The sequence below is a fragment of the Gigantopelta aegis genome, chromosome 9 (assembly GCF_016097555.1).
Source record: "Gigantopelta aegis isolate Gae_Host chromosome 9, Gae_host_genome, whole genome shotgun sequence".
In the NCBI taxonomy this organism is placed as follows: Eukaryota; Metazoa; Mollusca; class Gastropoda; order Neomphalida; family Peltospiridae; genus Gigantopelta; species Gigantopelta aegis.
The window spans coordinates 68,052,797-68,076,857 of record NC_054707.1 but is presented as its reverse complement, the minus strand read 5'-3'; the positions used below and the strand labels follow the sequence as shown (position 1 = coordinate 68,076,857).

At 34.9% G+C, this 24,061-nt stretch overlaps 2 protein-coding genes across 2 annotated transcripts in view; one reads left to right on the top strand and one right to left on the bottom strand.

The window, feature by feature from the left end:
- LOC121381109 (ER membrane protein complex subunit 10-like) overlaps positions 1 to 24,061 on the bottom strand; it is an 84,746-nt gene that overhangs the window by 11,023 nt on the left and 49,662 nt on the right. The window lies entirely within an intron of this gene.
- LOC121381108 (probable G-protein coupled receptor B0563.6) overlaps positions 16,488 to 24,061 on the top strand; it is a 29,544-nt gene continuing 21,970 nt past the window's right edge. Inside the window, exon 1 of the mRNA XM_041510226.1 lies at positions 16,488 to 16,607. The gene's annotated coding sequence lies outside the window, so the exon portion shown is untranslated. The remainder of the gene's footprint in view (positions 16,608 to 24,061) is intronic.

Here is a 24,061-nt window from a genome sequence, read left to right as displayed (position 1 = left end):
AATTATTTTACTGTTTCATGCCATTATTCAATATTCCTTTACTATACTTATTAATCTGGGACATATATATAGATTATTGCATGAGCAGCAGTGCTGTACAGAATTTATGAAACGAGTTTGGGAATTATTTTATTTCCCAAGTGATAGCAATATCAATTTTACTGACTATATGGGTAAATATATATATATATATTTTTTATTATTTTCTATTTTAATATTCATTAGTTGGGCATTGTTCAACTATTTTATGTTATAAAGCAGGTATCATATGAAGACAGTTGACAATCACTGATGACCACCATAACACAATTAGGGGCCTAATTCACTAAACTCTCGCAAATTTGTGATCTCGCAGTGCAGTGCTAAAATACTTGCAAAGAGGATGCTTTGTTGTCTAACACAGCCTACGAGACCTTTGTGAATTAGGCTCCAGGAGTCTACTAAAACTGAATTTTGTATTAGTAAATGATGTTATAGTATGGTAAAGCAAGACTGCATCTTTAATCATTCTGCAAATTATTGGTAAGTAATATCATTAAGAACCCTATCTGCAGAGCCATTCAACACTCTGACCTTCTTGTTAGTCTCAAATTAACACTAGTGTGCATGCCGTCATGCCTGTGTGCATCCATGCAGACTTCTCTCTATTCAATCTGAGAGATGACGAATATAGCGCCCCTTGTTCTTGAGGTGTGTGATTTTCCTTTCCTTGGCACTTTAATGAATAAAAAAATTTAAGCATCTGGTTTAAAAAACCCAAATCAAATGTCTGTGTGTGCATGCATGGTTCTCAAGTTTATCAATCACCAATGAATTCCTGCCTCTTTAGTCAATTGATAAACCAACCAATTTAAAAAAACAAAACTTTTCACTAACATAATTATACCTTGTTAACTGCCAAAAATTTGATGTTTAAATTTTCTTTCTTATTTCATATCACAGTCAATATGAAAGACAATGTCACATCTTACATATCTTTTGAAGAGGAAAAAAAGAGAGAAAAATGAGAAGAAAATTGAAAGCATGGTAACCATAATTGAATTGTTTTAATATTGGGCACACATTAATGTCTAAAAATAATTAATTTACTACTAAACTAATAATGTTTTTGTGTTATGTGTATGTGTCCTGCATTCTGAAGAAATAATTTCATTCAGACATGTTAAGCAATTAATTGATGTGACAAAGCTGGTTTCTGCTGGTACTGTGAACCCTGGATTAAACAGTCACACAAGGGAACAGTGATAACTTGCCACTTAATATACAAGGTCCAATGTTTACAGTATATTAAAGGCATACTGTCACGGATTTAAGGACCTTATTTCTCTATAAATGGATAATAAATAAAAATTACATTAATTGTTGGAACCCAAATCTAGCTGTCGGATCACATTAACTGAACCATGATGGTGTGAAATCCATGTCAACCCTCTCAGCAATTTTAGTTTTTGAATTATGGACCATTGCCATAATTCAATTATTTTTTACAAAATATCATTAATAAATGGAGTATGGTGGTTATGAACATGGTTGAATAAAGTACATTTAGGGACAAATCAAATTATTTTTGTTCAGGTAATACTTTGTTAGACCATTAAATAGGTCAGTGGTCTGTGACAATATGTCTTTAAAGAAGTTTGTTTTGTGTAATGACACCACTAGAGCACATTGATTAATTAATCATCGGCTATTGGATATCAAACATTTGGCAATTCTGATTCGTAATCGTCAGAGGAAACCTGCCACATTTTTCCATTAGCAGCAAGGGATCTTTTATATGCACTTACCCACAGACAGAAAAGCACATACCATAACCTTTGACCAGTTGTGGTGCACTGGTTGGAACAAGAGAAAAAAACCAATCATGTGAATGGATCCACTGAGGTAATTCAATCCTGTGTCGCAAGCACCTCAGGCCAGTAATCAACCAACTGGGCTAAATCCCGCCCCTAGTATATTAAAGAAAACTGTCCTGTTATTTCATTAAAACTGTCCTGTTATTTCATTAAAACTGTCTGTTATTTCATTAAAACTGTCCTGTTATTTCATTAAAACTGTTATTTCATTAAAACTGTCCTGTTATTTCATTAAAACTGTCCTGTTATTTCATTAAAACTGTTATTTCATTAAAACTGTCTGTTATTTCATTAAAACTGTCCTGTTATTTCATTAAAACTGTCTGTTATTTCATTAAAACTGTCCTGTTATTTCATTAAAACTGTTATTTCATTAAAACTGTCCTGTTATTTCATTAAAACTGTCTGTTATTTCATTAAAACTGTCTGTTATTTCATTAAAACTGTTATTTCATTAAAACTGTCTGTTATTTCATTAAAACTGTCCTGTTATTTCATTAAAACTGTCTGTTATTTCATTAAAACTGTCCTGTTATTTCATTAAAACTGTTATTTCATTAAAACTGTCCTGTTATTTCATTAAAACTGTCCTGTTATTTCATTAAAACTGTTATTTCATTAAAACTGTCTGTTATTTCATTAAAACTGTCCTGTTATTTCATTAAAACTGTTATTTCATTAAAACTGTCCTGTTATTTCATTAAAACTGTCCTGTTATTTCATTAAAACTGTTATTTCATTAAAACTGTCCTGTTATTTCATTAAAACTGTCTGTTATTTCATTAAAACTGTCCTGTTATTATTTCATTAAAACTGTCCTGTTATTTCATTAAAACTGTCTGTTATTTCATTAAAACTGTCCTGTTATTTCATTAAAAAAAATTTATACATACAAAATTATTGGAAGGTAAAATCTGGTCTGAGCTACTTTAAGCAGAATGATAACAAATACCTTATTTACTCAGACATTAATATTCAAAACAAGAAAATATCTTTAATTTGTGATTTTGGTCATCAAAAAGGCTCTGTTACCATGGTAGCAAACTCAGGATAGTTCCTTTAAACTGGACATTGGTGGTATTTTGGTATATTTGTCACATTAGTTAAGAATTAAACAGTTTTGTTTGTTTAACACCACCACTAGTGCACACCGAGTTACCAGTGTGAAAAGGTTGGTGTACTGGCATTATACTTCCACACTGAGCCACAAATACTCCCTGTGGGTTAGATCTGGTACTCTGATGATCCAGGGCTTATACTGGAAAGAATTTAGGTTTTTTTCTTCTAATTTTGACATATTTGGAATATTTCCTTGAAAATTATTCAAAAGTGGCTCATTTAAAGAACTTTTTATTGGCCAACTACTAAATGTTTTAGGCACATTATCAAAATGTCAATGGACAGGCTGAGCCCTACACTGATGTGAACCTAACACCTACTAACCATAAACACTGATGATAGAATCACAACACCACTTTGAGGGATAGAAACTAATGCTCGCACCTTTGTGCCAGACAAGAAGAAATTGCTGAAGATGAGTACAATTTAAATTAGCCTAGTCCCCCAGGCCAATAGTTCCGAGTATATATTATCCAAGTGTGTGACGCTAAATGTCAGGCTAACCATCAATCTAGTTCTCCAAAATGAATTGACAGATTGTAGATTCTCTAAATTCCGTCTGGTCTCAACCCGGATGTTTACAATAATGACAAGCAGAGCTTCTCTTTAGGGTCTCCATGAGTACTCTGGCCGAGTCTAGCAAGACTCGAGTCCATTCACAGGACTCGAGTACCCATGCAAGGAAAAGCACTCTCATTATATATATTTTTTATTATGTCATTTTGCCATATGCTTGCCGCCGGATACATTATACATTGTAGGTCTATGAGATATGGACGGAAAACAAAAGTCGAATGTGTCAAGTACAATACAATGCAAGGATTTGGCATCCATGTTCAGTGCTGGAATTAAGATAGATAATGCTATTTTACTTTACTCCTTACTCTCAATATCATCCCGTGAAGGTGTCCAATACAATGGACTCGTGGAGGCCCTACTTCTCATATTCTTTCCTTTGCCATTATATTAAAATTGGCCAATTTGGGTTTTTATCACCACCATTATGATATTGGAAAATCTAGAAGCCAAACTCATGAAAACAATATTGCGCCCACTGGCAGATCCAGATCACTGGGATTGCATGACCCCACCCACCACCCTTTTGAAATGCCCTTTTTAATTAAAACTTATTTTTTTATTTGTTTTAAAATTCATCATCCACACTATACAGCACTAAACTGTTTGAAAATGCATCTCTCAGCATGCATCTTTAGCCCACTTCAAAATTTTGCCTGGAGCATGCCCTTAACCCCCCCCCCCCCCCCCCCCATGATCTTGCTCTCTTTTGGCAAATTCAAACTTGGACAATTTAGAATTCATTGCACCAACCACTTACAAAATCCTGAATCTATCTTGGCAACTATGCTTTTGTTCTCCATACACAATCTATTATGACAAATTTAATTTGCATTGTGAACCTAATATTCCATGTATTTTACAACCATTTTGTTAGATTATAATAAAAAATAAACCATTGACAATTAAAATGAAGAACATAAACAGGGCTGAAAATAAAGGCCAAACAATGTGATGGTATTTTTAGTGATACAGAAAAGTAAAATAAAACCAGTAACATTAAAAATTAATTTGTTAAAATAATGACATTTTTGTAAAGCACACACAAAGATAATTCAATAGTTTTAAATGGCTTGACACAGGTGTATAAGTGCATATTGTTCTTGTTGAAAATGTGTCTTTATATGAAGCTACCAGCCTTGGTGGCGTCGTGGTAGGCCATCGGTCTACAGGCTGGTAGGTACTGGGTTCGGATCCCAGTCGAGGCATGGGATTTTTAATCCAGATACCGACTCCAAACCCTGAGTGAGTGCTCCGCAAGGCTCAATGGGTAGGTGTAAACCACTTGCACTGACCAGTGATCCATAACTGGTTCAACAAAGGCCATCGTTTGTGCTATCCTGCCTGTGGGAAGCGCAAATAAAAGATCCCTTGCTGCTAATCGGAAGAGTAGCCCATGTAGTGGCGACAGCGGGTTTCCTCTCAAAATCTGTGTGGTCCTTAACCATATGTCTGACGCCATATAACCGTAAATAAAATGTGTTGAGTGCATCATTAAATAAAACATTTCTTTCTTTCTTTCTTTTTATATGAAGCTAGATCTCATGAAAAATTTAGCGAGTTTCCGCTAAAACAGAATCATGTTTGACATTTCCGAAAGCTGATGAGTAATAAATCAAGATTCTCTACTGGTGTCTTTAAACAAAACACACTTTAACATTCATCGCTTTTAAACTCTATTTTCAAGCTTGTATCCATTTATGGTTTAAGGATATTGTCCTGGGCACTAACAGTTGACAGTTATTTCTTAGTAATAGTATACCAATGTAAAGAAATAAGGGACCACTTAAATACATGTAGTAACAGCAAAGTTCGTCTGCAACTAAAACCGTCTTCCACAAGCATCAGGAAGTTAACAGACTGGCAGGCAATTTCACAATACATCTCTGTATTTTATATAGACATAACTACTCTAGTAGTGAATTAGATTTGGTCTCAAATACCATGTGTTTCCTTATTTCTTTATATCAGTATTGTTTATGAGAGAAAATTTAGTGCAGTGACCTTGTACATTACACGAGCTGAGACGTAGCCCAGTAGTAAAGCGCTTGCTTGATGAGCGGTCGGTGTGGGATCGATCCCCGTCGGTGGGCCCATTGGGCTATTTCTTCTTCCAGCCAGTATACCACAACTGGTATATGAAAGGCTGTGGTTTGTGCTATCCTGTCTGTGGGATGGTGCATATAAAAGAACCCTTGCTGCTAATTGAGAAGAGTAGCCCATGAAGTGGCAACAGCGGGTTTCCTTTCTGAATATCTGTGTGGTCCTTAAAGGTAGAGTAAACTCAAACAAGAGATTTATGTGTTGGAAAGATGCATACTCGGACCACCAACACATACTGACACTTTAACAAATGAAAAACGCATAATTTTAGAGTTAATAAAAAAACATGATTATTTCTGCTAACTGGGGGCAGCCATTTTGTTTAATTTTTGTGACATCCAGTTGTATAGCTTGGGGCGAAGTGACGTCAGCTCCGTCCATCTGCTCTTTGCATAGTATAAACAAACACTCTAATTTATGACAAGGTGCTTCGCTTTCATCAAACTGACTTGTAAAACAACATAAATGACTTGATAGTATAATAAACTAATTAACTAAATATATTTCAATTTGCATCAATAGAATGAAATCCAAAGAAAAAAATGCATATTATTAGACCTATTGGTATGCTACGTTCGACCAAAAACGACCACTCATGATACCAAAGTGATAATTTTCTTTTCTTTGAGACTACATAATTGATCAGTTTTGTGATTTTAGATGGGAAAGTCTACTTAATCAAGGGTTTTGCAGAATTACTTACAGTAATAAAGCAGGACGGCTCGTCGATTAGATTAGAGGGGTTAACACACAATACCCTGTGATCTTACCGTATTTGACCGGAAATAAGCCCAGGGGGCCAAGACAACTCATTGTAAGCTTAGCATGGGGTGGGCTTATTCCCAGACAAGGGGCCAGTTTTGTTGAAAAAAACACACAAAAAACTAATAATTAAAATAAATAATAATTAAATGAACTAGGAAGAAAATGAAAAACGTCCAGTAGCACATCTATTAATTAGTGTTCCATTTGTTATTAATAAATAATAATTGTTTATTAATTAAAAATATTTTTTTTACTAGTATCTAATTATCAGAAACACACCTTCTATGTTACAATTACTTACCAGTGCTGTTTATTTACATTCAAAATTTAATGCTGAGAAGACTTAAAACAACAAACTCAATAGCGTATACACACGTTTCTGACAGGCAGCCAGCTTACACTACAAAGAATTGTCAATCTAGGCCATTGTTCTTAGCCAATCAGAATACGGTATTTGCCTAATTAGCATTAACTGCGGACCCAGTGTGGTGGTAAAAATAGACATTGGTTTTAGTTCAGACTTGGGTTTAGGTACTTCAAAGAAATACTGCAGACATGAAATTGAAAACAATGTTACACACTGTTACTGTTACACTACTAAATCTCACTGGTGGTAAAATATTGTGTTACATTTGTGTTTAGTTATCTGCAGGAGGTATGACCTTTTAAATGAACTTTGAGCACACTTGCAGTTTTGTTATTTATAAGGTGACGAAGTTGGGGGTGGGCTTATTTACGAATGAGGGCCTAATTTCTTAAATGCTAACAAAACGGAGGGGGGCTTATGGTAATAAAAGAAGCACGTCTTTTTAGTGTGTCTAGACACAGCGTCTGGGGACCGTCTAAATATACACCTGCCAATCAGGAACCACAGGTACAGCCCACAGAAAGAAAAGACCAATTAACTAAGAAAACACTCCGATTATTATTTCAGTACGTGGGTTAATTTATGTACAAACCATAATACAGTTATTTCAACACTTTGACAATGGTGGTTTATTTTGTATTAAAAATAATATATAATTGTCGCTGGCTTACTGGGATGACTATTATTACAGAATATTGCGATGCATCCACAAAAATCAGGTATGTTTTGTTTCTTCAGTTTCGAAGACTAATTCCTGACGTGACCCATTAGGTATTACTTAACCACAAGCTCACCAGAGGGCGTATTCACTGGGATGATACAAAATGGCTGTGCCTGTTATATATAATAGCCGTCACATTTAACCGTTTTATTAATAAACTATACAATTATACTTGTTGATATTAAGCAATAATGTGCATTATATATTGTTGAATATGCATACCAGGTCAAATGCCTTGATAGTCCCTTCCTTTAACTATTTGTCCGACGCCATATAACAGTTTATAAAATATGTTGAGTGCGTCATTAAATAAAACATTTCCTTGTACATTACTGTTCACTGACCTGTTAAAACACACTGGATGGGAGATCTACTGGGATGCGAGCCCTGTACCTACCAATCTTAAGTTTCATGGAAGGGCGGGATCTAGCTCAATGACTAGAGTGCTCGCCTGAGGTGCTTGGGTCATAGAACTGATCCCTCTCAGTGAACACATTCTCTGATTGTTTTTACCCCATAACAACCAGATCTCCATGACTGGGGTATCTAAGACCATGGTATGTGCTGTCTTGCCTGTAAAAAAGTGCACATAAAAAAACACCTTGCTGTCAATGGATAAATGAAGCATGTTTTCCACTAAGACTGTCAAAATTATTAATATGTCTGACATCCAATAACCGATGATTAATAAATCAATATATGCTCTAAGAATGTCTGTGAACAAAACAAAATTTCATCTCATTTTAACTTAATTTACATAGTTCTTATCCAGTTATGGTTCATGCACACTATCCTGGGCATACACATCAGCCATCTGGCCTCTTTGTTCAAGACAGTTGGTTAATGGTTAGTTGTTAGTGGTTGTACGTATAGGGTGGGACATAAACCAGTGGTAAAGCTCTCGCTGGATATGCAGTTGGTCTAAGATCAATCCCTGTCAGTGGGCCCATTGGGCTATTTCTCGTTCTAGCCAATTCACCACGACTGGTATATCGAAGGCTGTGGTATGTGCTATCATGTCCGTGGGATGCATATAAAATATTCCTTGCTACTAATGGAAAAATGTAGTGGGTTTCCTCTCTAAGACTATAAAAAAGTAAAGTTTGTTTTATTTAACGACGCCTCTAGAGCACATTGATTTTTATCTTATCATCGGCTATTGGACATAAAACATATGGTCATTCTGGGGTCTTTTATATGCACTTTCCCACAGACAGGACAGCACATACCACGACCTTTGATGAACCAGTTGTGGTTGGAACGGAACTCTAAGACTATATGTCAAAATACCAAATACATGTAGTTCACATCCAATAACCAATGATTAATAAATCAATGTGCTCTAAACAAAACAAACTTTAACTTTTAACTTTGTTAGTGGAAGTCAGTTTAGTGTCCTTATACATTCTTAATGAGCTTTTCAAATTCATTCTCAAAGGGTGCCAGTACCGGGACGTGAACCCAGTACCTACCAGTCTCAAGTCTGATATCTCAAGCATTAACTGATATCTGTGTGTCTATATATATATATATATATGCCATCGATGCCAGTGCTACAACACTGTGATTCCAATCTGGTGGTCATGGCATTGGTCACATGACCAGCCGTGAGTGACAGACGTCTGTTTGTGAGGACGACCACCATTCACAAATCAATGTGGGCAGCAGCAGGCTGATTGCAGGAGCTTTTTACAACCACACACACTTCGCCTCGCTGTCTGTGTGCATCAAATACAGACACCAGAAAGCTGCACACTGTCAGACACCTGTTACATACGCAAGAGATCATTAAATACTTAAAGGAAGATTAAATACTTAAAGGAAGATTAAATGCTTACAGGAAGATTAAATACTTAAAAGGATATTAGTTTAACGGTAAGTAAAGTGTGTTTTTAACTGTTTTTAACTGTTCTTAACTGTTTTTAACAGTAAACAATTGGAAACATTTTTTTTTTCTTCTTCTTTTTTTATAGTTTTAAGGTGAGTCATTTTACTAAGCAAGACAGAAAAAGGTGCTTCAACATTTCTTTAATTTATTTATGTTATGTAAATTCAAAGACAAATGATTTTTTTTTTTTAATTAGTTAATTAACATCAAAAATATATTTCAATCAAGAAATTATAATGTAATAAAATTCTGCCAGTTGCACATAACCTATTGTTATTCTATTAATATATTAGCAAAACAAATTGGTTAACTGTCAGATATAATATTAAGTAGAACAGACCAGCTGTTGATATTAATAGGTTAATCACAGGGAACATTTTATGAAAGGTATTTATCCTTAAACTAAGCCATGTGGAGACAATAATTTATGATAAACACAGGTGTTTTCAGGGTTTTATTTCTCAAATTTGGCTTCACATACATACATGTAGCTTTGACTTTAGGAATTTTAGCATTGTTTAACAACAAACAAATGGAATTTTCAGTTTGATGTAAAAAAAACAACAACCTGAAAATGAAGTAGTGCATATCAGTAACTTAAAATGAAATTCATCTACAATATCACCTCAGTTATATAACACACATTCTTTCTGATCTTAAACTACACATATATTGTACCTGTAGTGAAAGTATTATTATATCATCACTTGGTTTCAATTGCCAGATTATGTGCAGATATCCTTATTTACATTGTAGTTGTTTATCTGTTATTGATAACTGTAGTAGCCCAGTTGTATAGTGCTCGCCTTATGTGCAGTTGGTCCAGCCAGTGCACCACAACTGGTATATCAAAGTTAGAATTTAAAATAATAATACTATACATAAACTTGTATTTATTCAAATTATATCTATATTGCATTACGAAATGTTACAGGGGAAGGAAGGTGTGTTAATTTGTCAAGTGTTATGTATGGTTTTCAAAATATGTCTTTTTATAATATTTAAAAAATGGGAAATATTTACTCAGTTTAGGAATTTTTTTACTCCAAAATTACGAATACATAGTCCAAAATTGGGAATAAAAAATGACATAGCCTTTGGGGAATGGTGCAGAATAGAGTCGATAATCGAAGTTTAGAAACAGGTGATAAAACCCTGGTTTTATTTTGTCCACATTTAAGACTTACACACATCTAAAATAAAGGCATGATGATATTTTTTATAAGTTCAGCGCAAAGTTTATTTTCACTATTCTAAATAGCAACATAATTAAAATAATTTGAAGTATAATTCAGTGCCCTGTTTTGGTGGGGGACCTGTTTCAGTGGATGCGTTGATATATGATGAAGCAGGATATGGCAAAACTTGTGAGGTAGGGGTTCACATGAAAACGGTTAATTGTCATTAAAGTGTGTGGTCAAACAAAATACAACAAACTAAAGGATCATGAACATATTAATTAGATTTGGGGGTTTTAGATTTGGGGGTTGAGGGATAAATTTATTATAAATTATATACTTCAAGTACCACTTCATTCCATAATTACTGAGGTAACAAGGAACGGCCAAAATTGTGAAAAAAAGTACAAGTTGTGTCATTTTTCAGTTCATTTCAACTTATTTTCGTGCTTATATCCAGTTAAGGTTCAAGCACCCTGTCCTGAGCACACACCTCAGCTATCTGGGCTGTCTGTCCAGAATAGGGAGTTAAGGGCCTGCTACACGATACGATAGAATCGGACCGAGTCACTCGTACGAGTCAATCGCACGAGTCAATCGGACCGATTGAATCGGACGTGTTGCCACACAGTACTTGTCAATCATATGAAACGTGACGTCATTGAAAAATATCCTTGCTGTAACCATGGTAAACAATGTCATGTATTGATAAAAGGCGGCTGTCGTAAGGTCTCATACGAGTCACTCGTATCGTATAGCAGGGCCTTTAGTGGTTAGTTGTTAGTGGTTAGTGAGAGAGAAGAGGGTGTAGTGGCCTTACACCTACCCATTAAAACTCGCTCTGGGTGGGAACCAGTATTGGGCTGCAAACCTTGTACCCACCAGACGTATGTCCAATGGCTTACCCACCGAGGCCGGTATGTTGTGTCATTGTGTAGGACTACAAACCTTACCCCATATTGTTGAAGCTATCTTAGCACTATATGACATCATAAAACCATCTTAGGCTATGGCATGTGTTGTAGTGACGTCATAGGCTGACACCATAGCCAATGATGTTTTTACAATATTGTAACACTAAGATAACTTGAAAAATTTACAGCCAGTTTTCTTCTCAATAGAATGCAGTAAAATAATGGAATGAGTGGGGGAAAAACTAAATATAAACAAGCAATTTATTTTTCCATAGGAAGATTATACTGTTTTTCTTTCTGATTATGCTCTACATCCTGCCCTGTGAAACATGGATAAAAGTATGGATAAACACGTCCAGGTGCATAGTTACAGATGGATAGAAAAATGTATCTCTGGATGTAAATGAACTTACCTTTTCACAAACTGATAGATGGATGGATTGATAGATGGAAGGATGGATGATTAAATGAATTGATGGAAGAATGGAAGGATGGATCATTGGATAGATTGATGGATGAATGGATGGATGACAGCATGGATGGATGAATAGATAATTGGATGAATTGATGGAATTATGGAACAACAGATGAATGAATGGATAAATGTATGGATGGATGAATGGATAAATGGATGGTCCCTAATGAATGAAAGAATGGTTGAATGGATAAATGGATGGATGGAAGGAAGGATTGCTGAATGAATGGATTGCTGGATGAATGGATGGAAGGATAAATGGAAAATAAATGGATAAATGGACAGGTTTTGATATTACAAGCAGCAAAAAGCCTGAAATCTCTTTTTGCTGTCTGCTCCAAACATTGGCAGCAAAAGGTTGTTGCCACGAATTTTAATTGAGTCGATATAAAGCAAAAAGAACCTCAGTCAATTTCAGATGAAAAACATTTCCATGTTTTTGTCTGTTAAGTAAATTCACTGTCTACATGTAATCCTGGCAGCATGTACTTGCTGCCTTGGAAAAAATGTCATATCTAATCCTGAATGAATGGATGGATGGATGGAAGGATGAATGAAAGGGTAGATAGATATTTAGATAGATAGATGGATAAATTAATGGATGAATGAGTAGATAAATGAATGGATGGATGGATGGATGGATGGATGGATGAATGAATGGGTAGATAGATAGGTAGATAGATAAATAGATGGATGGATGAATAGATAAATGAATGGATGGATGGATGGATGGATGGATGAATAAATGGATGGATGGAAGGATGAATGAAAGGGTAGATAGATATTTAGATAGATAGATGGATAAATTAATGGATGAATGAGTAGATAAATGAATGGATGGATGGATGGATGGATGGATGAATGGGTAGATAGATATATAGATGGATGAATGCATGGATGAATGAATAGATAAATGAATGGATGGACGGATGGAAGGATGGATGGATGAATGAAAGGGTAGATAGATAGGTAGATAGATAGATAGATAGATAGATAGATGGATGGATGGATGAATAGATAAATGAATGGATGGATGGATGGATGGATGGATGGATGGATGGATGAATAAATGGATAGATGAAATATATTCACCAAATTCAACTTTAATTTGCATTTGGTGTTTTGGCAAACAACATTTGAATATCCTGGATAAGAAGAATAAATCAATAGTTCCAAGCCTGTGCTCACCAAATCCAATGAATGTTGAATGATAAATGTTTCATCTGGGGTAATGGGAGTATTGTTATATTATCAGTACAAACTGCTGTGGAAGGCTATCATTATTATTATTATTATTTTATTTTAAACTGTCCAAATCTAAATGTTCATTAATAGAATCTATTACCATTGTGAGGTATAGATAAGGCAATTCCAACCCAAGGGACAAAATGTTTTTTCGTGAGGGCTGAGGTTTACAGAGGCCCTTACAAAAACATTTTGTCCCAAGGATTGAAATTGCCTTATCTATACCTCACAACAGTGTGTACTTTTTCTATCCCACATGACCACATATGATGGAGTCTATTAATCTAGCACCATGCAAAAGCTGGCTAATTCAGTCCAGTGGGCAAGAAATTATAATACATACTACTTTACTAACTGGAATAACCAACAGAAGATGTCCACAACAGAACATTTACTACTAACCATACTGACAAAGTCTAGTCTAGAACACTAAAAAAAAAAATAATAATAATAATAAAAATTAATTTAAAGCAGTATCTAAAAATTGAAAATATGCATAACCCACAAGTATGAAAAGTTCCATATTTTTGTATCAAAACAAATTTCAGGAGTCATTTTTGAGTATGATGACCAATCACTAACCTTCAAAATAAGGCACACCAATTTGGGCATGAAACTCTTTATGTTTAATTTTCAGGGCTTTGGAATGTATGACTAGTGCATTGCAGCAATTTGCTCTATGGTTGCCATTAAATTCACGCTCCAGGCAGTGCACCATAACTGGTACATGAAAGGACGTGGTATGTGCTATCCTGTCTATGGGATGGTGCATATAAAAGATCCCTTGCTGCTAATTGAAAAGAGTAGCCCATTGTGTGGCGGCAGCAGGTTTCCTCTCTCAATATCTGTGTGGTCCTTAACCATATGTACGACGCAATATAACCATAAATAAAAGGTGTCGAGTGCGTCGTTAAATAAAACATTTCCTTCCTTCCATTAAATTCAAGCCCTGATCTATTGGTACATGTGAATAGAAAAGATTCATTTTTGATTCTCAGCAGCAGGTTTCCACTCTTGGTACTTCAGACCAACCATCAAATAATCATGTTACTGTTAGACACCAGATTGTTCTAAAGATATGGAGATACTGTTAAACTAATAGTAATATTCCTCTTTTTCCATAAAAGGTGGAGTAAATAAGCTCCTTGAGTGAACTGAGTGATGTTCAACTTCCAAGGCTGGCATCAATTATTCACCCACATGGTCAGATCAAGTGTCCACCCACTAGCACACTGAATAGAAATAACCAGATTAAACCAAGGTCAATGAAAACCACCTGAACATGTAATCAGTATTACTGGGGGCGGGATGTAGCCCAGTGGTAAAGCATTCGCTTGATTCACAGTCGGTCTGGGATCAATCCTCATTGGTGGGCCCATTGGGCTATTTTTTGTTCTAGCCAGTGCACCATGACTGGTATATCAAAGGCCGTGGTATGTGTTATCCTGTCTGTGGGATGGTGCATATAAAAGACCCCTTGCTGTCAATCGAAAGGAGCAGCTCATGAAGTGGCGACAGCAGATTTCCTCTCTCCATATCTATGTGGTCCTTAACAATATGTCCAATGCCATATAACTGTAATTAAAATTTGTTAAAATAAAACATTTCCTTCCTTCCTTCCTATATTACTGTTTTATGTTAGTGAGATACAGGGCATTCAAAAAACAGTCCTTATTGAGAAAATTCACTTAGATTTCTGTTTAAAAAAATAAAAAAAGTTAAATGGTCAACTACAAGAATGATGATATATATCTTGTGAATTAGGTTATTTCTGCTGGTTTACTTATCGTATGTTTCAATAATGGCTGAAATTAATCTGTACAAAACATTGTATTTTAAATATACTGCATCTTAAGTTAAAATCTAATTGTAAAACAAAAAATAATTGGTCGACTTTCATTAGATTTGACTTGGATTTCTTATAAACCCATTGGTGAGCACACCATGCATCATTTTTTTTATAACACATGCTTGTTTACACATGTACGTGTGTTAACAATTTTAAGACATATGACTGGCTGTTTCTAGGTGATGACAGGTCACCAATGTCACCACTACACGATGGAAATCGATTTCATTGTGACATACAGTTAATATGACAATCATGGGTCTATGATGCGTAAGTTAGCTACAAGTGCAATGGCTGTAAATAACTTTTAGTTGAAAAAGATTTTAACATTTGCTTAAAACCTAGTTTTTGAGAATATGTAAGAAACAGAATAATACATTTGTGTCCGTCACAACTCATTGTTTAAAAACATATCAAACTCGCTTTAGATATGTTAGATACATTTTAAAACAACTCGTTGTATTATCGCTTTAGATATGTTAGATACATTTTAAAACAACTCGTTATATTATCGCTTTAGTTATGTTAGATACATTTTAAAACAACTCGTTGTATTATCGCTTTAGATATGTTAGATACATTTTACATTTTAAAACAACTCGTTATATTATCGCTTTAGTTATGTTAGATACATTTTAAAACAACTCGTTATATTATCGCTTTAGATATGTTAGATACATTTTAAAACAACTCGTTGTATTATCGCTTTAGATATGTTAGATACATTTTAAAACAACTCGTTGTATTATCGCTTTAGATATGTTAGATACATTTTAAAACAACTCGTTATATTATCGCTTTAGTTATGTTAGATACATTTTAAAACAACTCGTTGTATTATCGCTTTAGATATGTTAGATACATTTTAAAACAACTCGTTGTATTATTCTCTATATATGAAACAGGACATGCATAATTAAGCAAAGAATAGTTGACTGAGCAAGGTGAAGTCCTTCACTTCAGTTAAATATAGAAGTACATGTATAATTATAAATGCGAAATGTGGTAATTTAAATATTCATATGAAGTATTACTTGGTCAAATCTATTACAGTTATCTACATCTCGCAACACCACTGGAGCACATTGATTTATTCATCATCGGCTGTTGGATGTCAAATATATGGTAATTTTGACAGTCAGAGAGGAAACCCGCTACATTTTTCCATAAGTAGCAAGTGATCTTTTTTATGCACCATTCCACACACAGGATAGCATATACCACAGCCTTTGATATACCAGTCGTAGTGCACTGGCTGGACCAACTGCACATACGGCGAGTGCTCTACAACTGGGCTACTACAGTTATCAATAACAGATAAACAACTACAATGTAAATAAGAATATCTGCACATAATCTGGCAATTGAAAGCGGGTGATGATATAATAATACTTTCACTACAGGTACAATGTGCATGAAGTTTCAGATCAGAAAGAATGTGTGTGTTATATAACTGAGGTGATATTGTAGATGGATTTCATTTTAAACTACTGGTATGCAGTACTCCATTTACAGAACTGAGAAAAAAAGTGTTTGACGAAGGATTGTTGGGTAAGACCATGCATGTTAAAATCTTTTTAGTTTGACACCCAATAGCCAAAGTATTTTTCATGCTGGGGTGTTGTTAAACATTCACTCACTCACTCACTCACTCACTCACTCATTTCATTTAAAACTTACAGAATTGTTTAATTGTAAAAACAAGAAAGCATTACGTAATTTGGGAAAATATTTGTTTAAAGCATTTAATTGTAAAAAAATTATTGATCAGTTATACAGATACATGTATGTATATTATATTCTCCAATGATCCTTCACCATATTGTGACTAATATCTTGTACTAGATGTAACTCATGCTGTGTACAATAAAGTTTAGATGGGGTGTGGTTGCCCTACACTAGGCTTTTCCCCCAGCCCTCATTAGCCAAAGCTATATACATGGCCAGCAAGGTTATATACACAGCTGCTGGGTATATTTTCACTTCTGTGTTAAAGATGGCTGCCTCCATTACAGTTGTATTTATGGAATTAATCTTTGTACACAATATGTAGCACGATGTGTGTACGGTAGTCGACTGGACCTGAGCACAAAAAGATCCTTGTGAAGTGTGGCATCGGGATTACAAATGTGGTCAGCAGTCCAAAAAAGAAGAGCTGTGGTCAGAATGATCGGAAACTGTTAATGGGACATTCCCGAATTTGCTGCAATTTTTAAGATGTTATCGACTAACAGAGACATTTTAACTATTGTAATTATATATCAAATTATCAAATATATTTTCTGCATAAAATATTAGTGGCTGTATATTAAACGTGTTTCTGATTGTTCTAATATTTGTACTAGGTTAAATTTCCTTTTATTTCCTGAAATATTGTTTTTTTGTACGTATGGAATTATTTGAATACAAAATCTAGTTTGAGCTTCTTAGAAATAATAAGACAAACAGAAACATATTGAATATACAGACACCGATATTCTAAACAAGAAAATATATTTAATATGTAAGTTTAATCGTAGAAATATTTTATTAGTCAAAAACACCGTACAATGGACCAAACTCAGGAATGTCCCTTTAAAAAGGTATTGCGTTTTATACTAGTATAAATGACTTAAAACTGAATTCACTGATATACTGATCATCGGTAACTATAGGTGATCCGAAACTGGTGCATCACCTGTATAATATTGCATATCTGTAAGCTGTAAAGCTTATGATAATACAAAAATTGAAATTGAATAGTTATCATGGTGCTATTTTTCCCACGTTTATTTTTGTTTTGTTAATATTACCACCAATTACCATCTGACTTCAACACTTCCCTGACTTCAACACTTCCCGTTGCTTATTTTCTGTATACCATCATCCATTTCACTGCTGTCAAAACAAAAAACCCTGGGACCCATTTCACAAAACCTCCTATGTTTATGTCTGCAACTAGCAGTTAAACCAGTCATACGTTTACATGTGTTTGGCATCTATTTCACACCAAAAATTATATCATTATGGAACATGGAACATTTTAAAGACATACAAAGTGAAATGTATGAACTTCAAACTACATTAGTTGTACAGTTAGTAGTAATACAGGGCTTCTAGATTATGGTAGCCCCACTCCCATGGCTAGTGATATTTAACGTTGGGCTAGTAAATATCTATTATTGACATGCCCGACGGCTAGTGAAAATAAAATGGTCAAATGTTGCAGTTAAGTCTATTTTGTAAATATGAATATCCTGCCCCCACCCCAACCCCCCAATGTTAGTGTTTTTAAGCTCTATCTCCCTCTTTAGGTGAGATATTTTATTATTACTATTATTCATTACAATTGTATTAATTTTAAAGTAAAGTAGGGCTAGTGAATTTTTAATCATGGCTAGTAAATTTTTTAAATCCCTGATCCCATGACTAGCGGATTTTATAAAAAAATTCTAGAAGCCCTGTAATAAGAATTGTGGTTTAGCCATAGACAGTGGCATAGTGTGGGTTGCCAGCACCCGGGGCAAGGCAAGTATTGTGTCCCCTAACCAGTGGACCGACTGTTAGCACTCCCCGAGTCCCTTCCACCGGTCCAGAATTTTGTGCCTAGGGCAATTGTGGCCCCGCCCACGCTACACCACTGGTCATTGATTCAGGGCTCGCGCTGTTGGTCAGACCTGTCAACCCTCCCGGATTCCGCGGGAGTCTCCCGGTATTTGATCAAATCTCCTTTAACCTGTGCGGGAGACAGTTTCTCCTGTTAAATGACATTTTTGTAAGCATAAAAAAAAAATCGATCCTCTTTTGTCAAAATAACATAAGGGAAGTAACTCTACCTTTTTTTTCTCATTCGGAAAATGTCGACTACTTTCGTTTTCTGAGAATGAAACAGGCCGAATTGTCCTGACTGTTTAACCTTTGCCGAAGTGAGAATTGTGGGATAGCCTATTTATATTGTTAAAAAAGCACATGGAGTTTATAAAATGACGTGTTATTATAATGTTTGTTGTCATCGTAATGGCTACGAAGCGTGTTGCCGCTAATTCAACAGGCTGTGTATTGACATTCAGTGTTGCATAAAACAAAACAAAAAAATATCCAATTTAGTTCTAATAACACCTCTGAATTGTAAAATGTCTTCCCACTGGATTACATAATGCAACTATGACGAATCGTAACTGCCAGACTCCGAGTTGACAGCGATACACACGATGCATGTTAAAATCACATGTCACAGCAAGACAACGAAAAGACCAATTAGCTGTATAAACATACTTGTGTCAGTTAATTTTGTATGTTTGTGCAGTAAAATGTTGGTTATAAGGGTACTCTTCAAGAAATTATTTTTGTACAATTAAAAAATGTTGTGTTTGACATTGACATAAAGCTACTCACGGAAATGGGTATAATTCCGGTATATTTCACACGATGTCCGTAATGAGGTTTTACTTATGATTAATGAAAATACAATGTTTATTGCATCATTATAATGATTTTAAATAAGTACCACGCCACCGTTCCTCATTATAGTAAAAACTGAATATTAATTTATAAGATTTATATAAATTTATCTTTGGTACTTAGGTACACTAACCACAAATGATAATGTAACGCAACCTGTAAGGCTGTAAGTGTAATACCGTAAATGTACTAATTAAATTTTTTATCTCTTGTTCATGTTCTTAACATTTTTGGATAAAATATTTTTTTTTTTTTAAATATGTATTAAATCATAATAATATTTAAACTTTAAAAAAAAAAAAAAAAAAAAAAAAAATTAATTATTATTTTTTTTTTTTTAAATGCCAAGATCTAAGGTTAAGAAGTATATATGACATTATATAGTATTCATATAACTTATTGTAATAATGTTTTTTTAAATCTTGCGATTTTGGGTTAAATTGTGTGAATGAAACAAATCTCCTGCTTTTTCAACACACACCTCCTGCTTTCTCTTGACTAAAGGTTGACAGGTCTGCTGTCGGTATCCAAATTAGCCATTGGCTAATTTTTATAAAAAATGGCTAATAAAATTTGCAAGTGGATAAAATTTTGGCAAAGCTATTTTCTTTCTTCTAATGTGAACAACGGTTACATAATCTATCCAACACCTCAAACATAATAATAATACCAAATATTCAATTAGGGTAATGGCGATCTCGCGACCGATAACAAAAAAATGGTGTCATGCAGAATTCAGCGTAGGCCTTATAATGTTTGCTTATTTTAATAATCATGGTTATTAATTTTAACGGCATGCATTCAACATGTATGACAGCAATGTCTGGAAGATCTGTAACTTGATATTTTTACTTTGTAAAATCTTTGAACCAAAGTAATAAAGACAAAGCGTGTCAATTTTAATACACATGCCAGTTCAGGGCCGAAGACATTTAGGCTATCTCAAGGGCAGAGTTCAGCCAGATGAGTGAAAACAAAACGTTCGCTAGACTGGTTTGTGGGCTTCACATTGGACATGACGAACACCAATCAAATAGTTTGCGAACGTTAGGAAGAACGTTCGCTGGCTGAATTGAGGACAGCCCTCGGTGCAAATATACGTCACGCTTCAGAGTCAGCCGACACTCGCGTGTCAAGAGATATCGTTGCGGACATTAAACAATAAGAGTACGCAAAAGTAAATCTTGATGTAAATTTGTAGAAAAACAATAGTTGTTCGCATCAATGAATACCTAACTGCAGTTTTTGTTTATTCCTTTGGCTTTGTTAATTTCGTACCCATGGTCGAGAGCAGGCATGCAGATCGCTATCGCAGGAAATGAACATGCAGTTTTTACAATAATCATATTTGTTAGATAATTTTAGCTATAAATTTGTAAGACTGTGAGGTGACATTTAATAAGTTAGCTGGATTTTAAAAAGACCGTACATTTTAATTTCATTAACTTTTTAACCCCACTCCCGCTGAAAAATTGTAGTAATATATTAACTGCTCCTACCCCCATTGAGGTTTTGTTATTCCTATTTATTCCAGTCTGTTCACAATTAGCTGAAAAAGATACATTTTTATATTCATATATAAATACTCTATACAGTACTGCGTAAAACAAATTTGGCTAAAGCATTTTCGATATGGCTAATAAAAATTCCATTTGGCTAATATTTTGGCTACAGGTATTTTTGATCCAGGGTGAGCCCTGAGCTTTATGTTTACTGCTAAACTAGGCTTATGATGTTTTGTGAAATTGGGCCCTGGTCACTCAGACACCACCTGAGGAGTCTTTCAGCTGGATGATAACAATCTCCAGTCATCTGAGCATTGTTCTTTTGATCCTTGTCCTAGTTTATTAATGTGTCTGACAGCCACCTGGGGTTATTATGTCACTGTGTGATTGCTGGTCTGATAAAAGACTCAGCAAAGATATACCAAAAACGACATCAAAGAGAAATGACATACAGAAGGCCAATGTTATGTTTAATGATGTCCCAGAATAATGGGTATTAATTATTGAACATGATGGTAATTAATTGTGACACTTGAAATTACAATAAATCTTTGTTTGGTCCCAGTGTGTCAAACTACGGGTAAGCTGGTATTTGGGGTAAACTTCAGTTGCCACATGGATTTTACTTTTACTTATTACAGATGTCATTATATTTATAATAAATGGTGTTCAGTCTCTTTGTTGTGCATGCATCTTCCACAATAGTAGCAGATGAATAAAAGCAGTTATATATACACAGGTACATGTTTTCATAAAATAAATTAAATCGATTTATTAATCATTGGCTATTAAGGTGTCAAACATTTGGTAATTTTGACCTAACTTTTCCATTAGTAGCAAGGGATCTATTATATGCACCATCCCACATACAGTACAGCACATACCAATCGTAGTGCACTGGCTGGAAGGACATCTGTTGTAAGTCACATGACCAAGAAGTTGCATATCTCTACTATTTTTGCAGCAAGGTAAACAACATAATCTGTGAGAAAGTGTCATCAGTCGACACTGATGTTAATCTCTATTGTATACTGATTAAGGAAATGATGAGTACACACTCACACATAATTAAAAGCCAATACACCATCATTGCCAATACACAGCCTGGGAGAATAAAATACACATTAAAATGTACCAAACAATCACAGGGTTAAAGATCAAACAAATTCAAAGACTTTCAAAGACTTTTACTGCCATTTTCAAAGACTTTCAAAGATTTTGACACAGCAGTCAAAGACATTTAACAGAATGTGATAAAAATTTAGCTTTTTTATATGCATCATGACAGATTAAACCTTGTAACTGAAAAATATCATGTGCGTGCAGCTGTAACAGATATCATCATTGCTTTGGTGAGAATTTAAAGACTCTTAAAGACTTTTATTACAATTCAAAGACTTTCAAAGACCTAAAAATGTTTTCAAATTAAAATACTTTCAAGGAAATCATCATCATTATTAAATATATTATTGATAATCTGATGTAAGGACCACCCCTCCATTAAGACCAGGTTTAATAAGACCTGTGAGTGATGAACAGACAACTCTCTGTATACACAGATGTGACTGACAGTTTGCCCTTGATGAACATGATAAAGTTTATTACTTCTAATCACCTCTTATGATTATGTTCCCATTCAGTACCAGATGTTTGTACCACTATATAAACAGTTGTTGTTTTTCTGTAAACAGTGCAAAATGCCAACAGAACTGTAACACGGCAATCAGTGAAGCATGTCTCTTAATAATAATGTCACATGAATTTAATTGTTCCTGGTAAATATATAAACATTTAATACACAAGAATGAAGGAAGGAAATGTTTTATTTAATGACACACTCAACACATTTTATTTATGGTTATATGGCATCGGACATATGGTTAAGGACCACACAGATATTGAGAGAGAAAACCTGCTGTCGCCCTTCATGAGCTACTCTTTTCAATTAGCAGCAAGGGATCTTTTATATGCGCCATCCTACAGACAGGATAACACATACCATGGCCTTTGTTATACCAGTCGTGGTGCACTGGCTGAAGCAAGAAATAGCCCAATGGGCCCACCGACGGGGATCAATCCCAGACTGACCGCGCATCAAGCTAACGCTTTACCACTGGGCTATGTACCGCACCACACAAGAAGTGTGTCTATTAGTAATATCACATGAATTTCATTGTTCATGGTAAATATATAACAATATGTATACACAAAGCGTGTCTATTAATAATGTTACATCAATTTGTCATTGTTCATGGTAAATATATGAAAATATGTACACACAAAGAGTGTCTACATGTATTAATAATGTCACACCGGCCTCGGTGGCGTCGTGGCAGGCCATTGGTCTACAGGCTGGTAGGTACTGGGTTCGAATCCCAGTCGAGGCATGGGATTTTTAATCCAGATACCGACTCCAAACCCTGAGTGAGTGCTCCGCAAGGCTCAATGGGTAGGTGTAAACCACTTGCACCGACCAGTGATCCATAACTGGTTCAACAAAGGCCATGGTTTGTGCTATCCTGCCTGTGGGAAGCGCAAATAAAAGATCCCTTGCTGCCTGTCGTAAAAAGAATAGCCTATGTGGTGACAGCGGGTTTCCTCTAAAAACAGTGTCAGAATGACCATATGTTTGACGTCCAATAGCCGATGATAAGATAAAAAATCAATGTGCTCTAGTGGCGTCGTTAAATAAAACAAACTTTACTTTTAATAATGTCACAGTAATTTAGTTGTTCATGGAATAATATATAAAGGACACATGATTATCATGAATATAGATTTTAAGTATAGTATACATGTAGGTTTTGATGATGTACAGGCTACTGTTCCCTTTCTGGTTTATCTATATTGTGGCTGTCACCAAATATTTTAGACAACATTTAAAATTACTATTTTTTGTCCCAACTATCTCATCGTTATTTTGACACATGGTTTACACTGCATGAGAGGAAACCCACCGCAAGATATAGGTTACTCCTACTGAATAGCAACAACACTTCTTTTGTATCAAAGGCCATGGTATGTGCTATTCTGTCTGTGGGTTGGTGCATATAAAAAGAC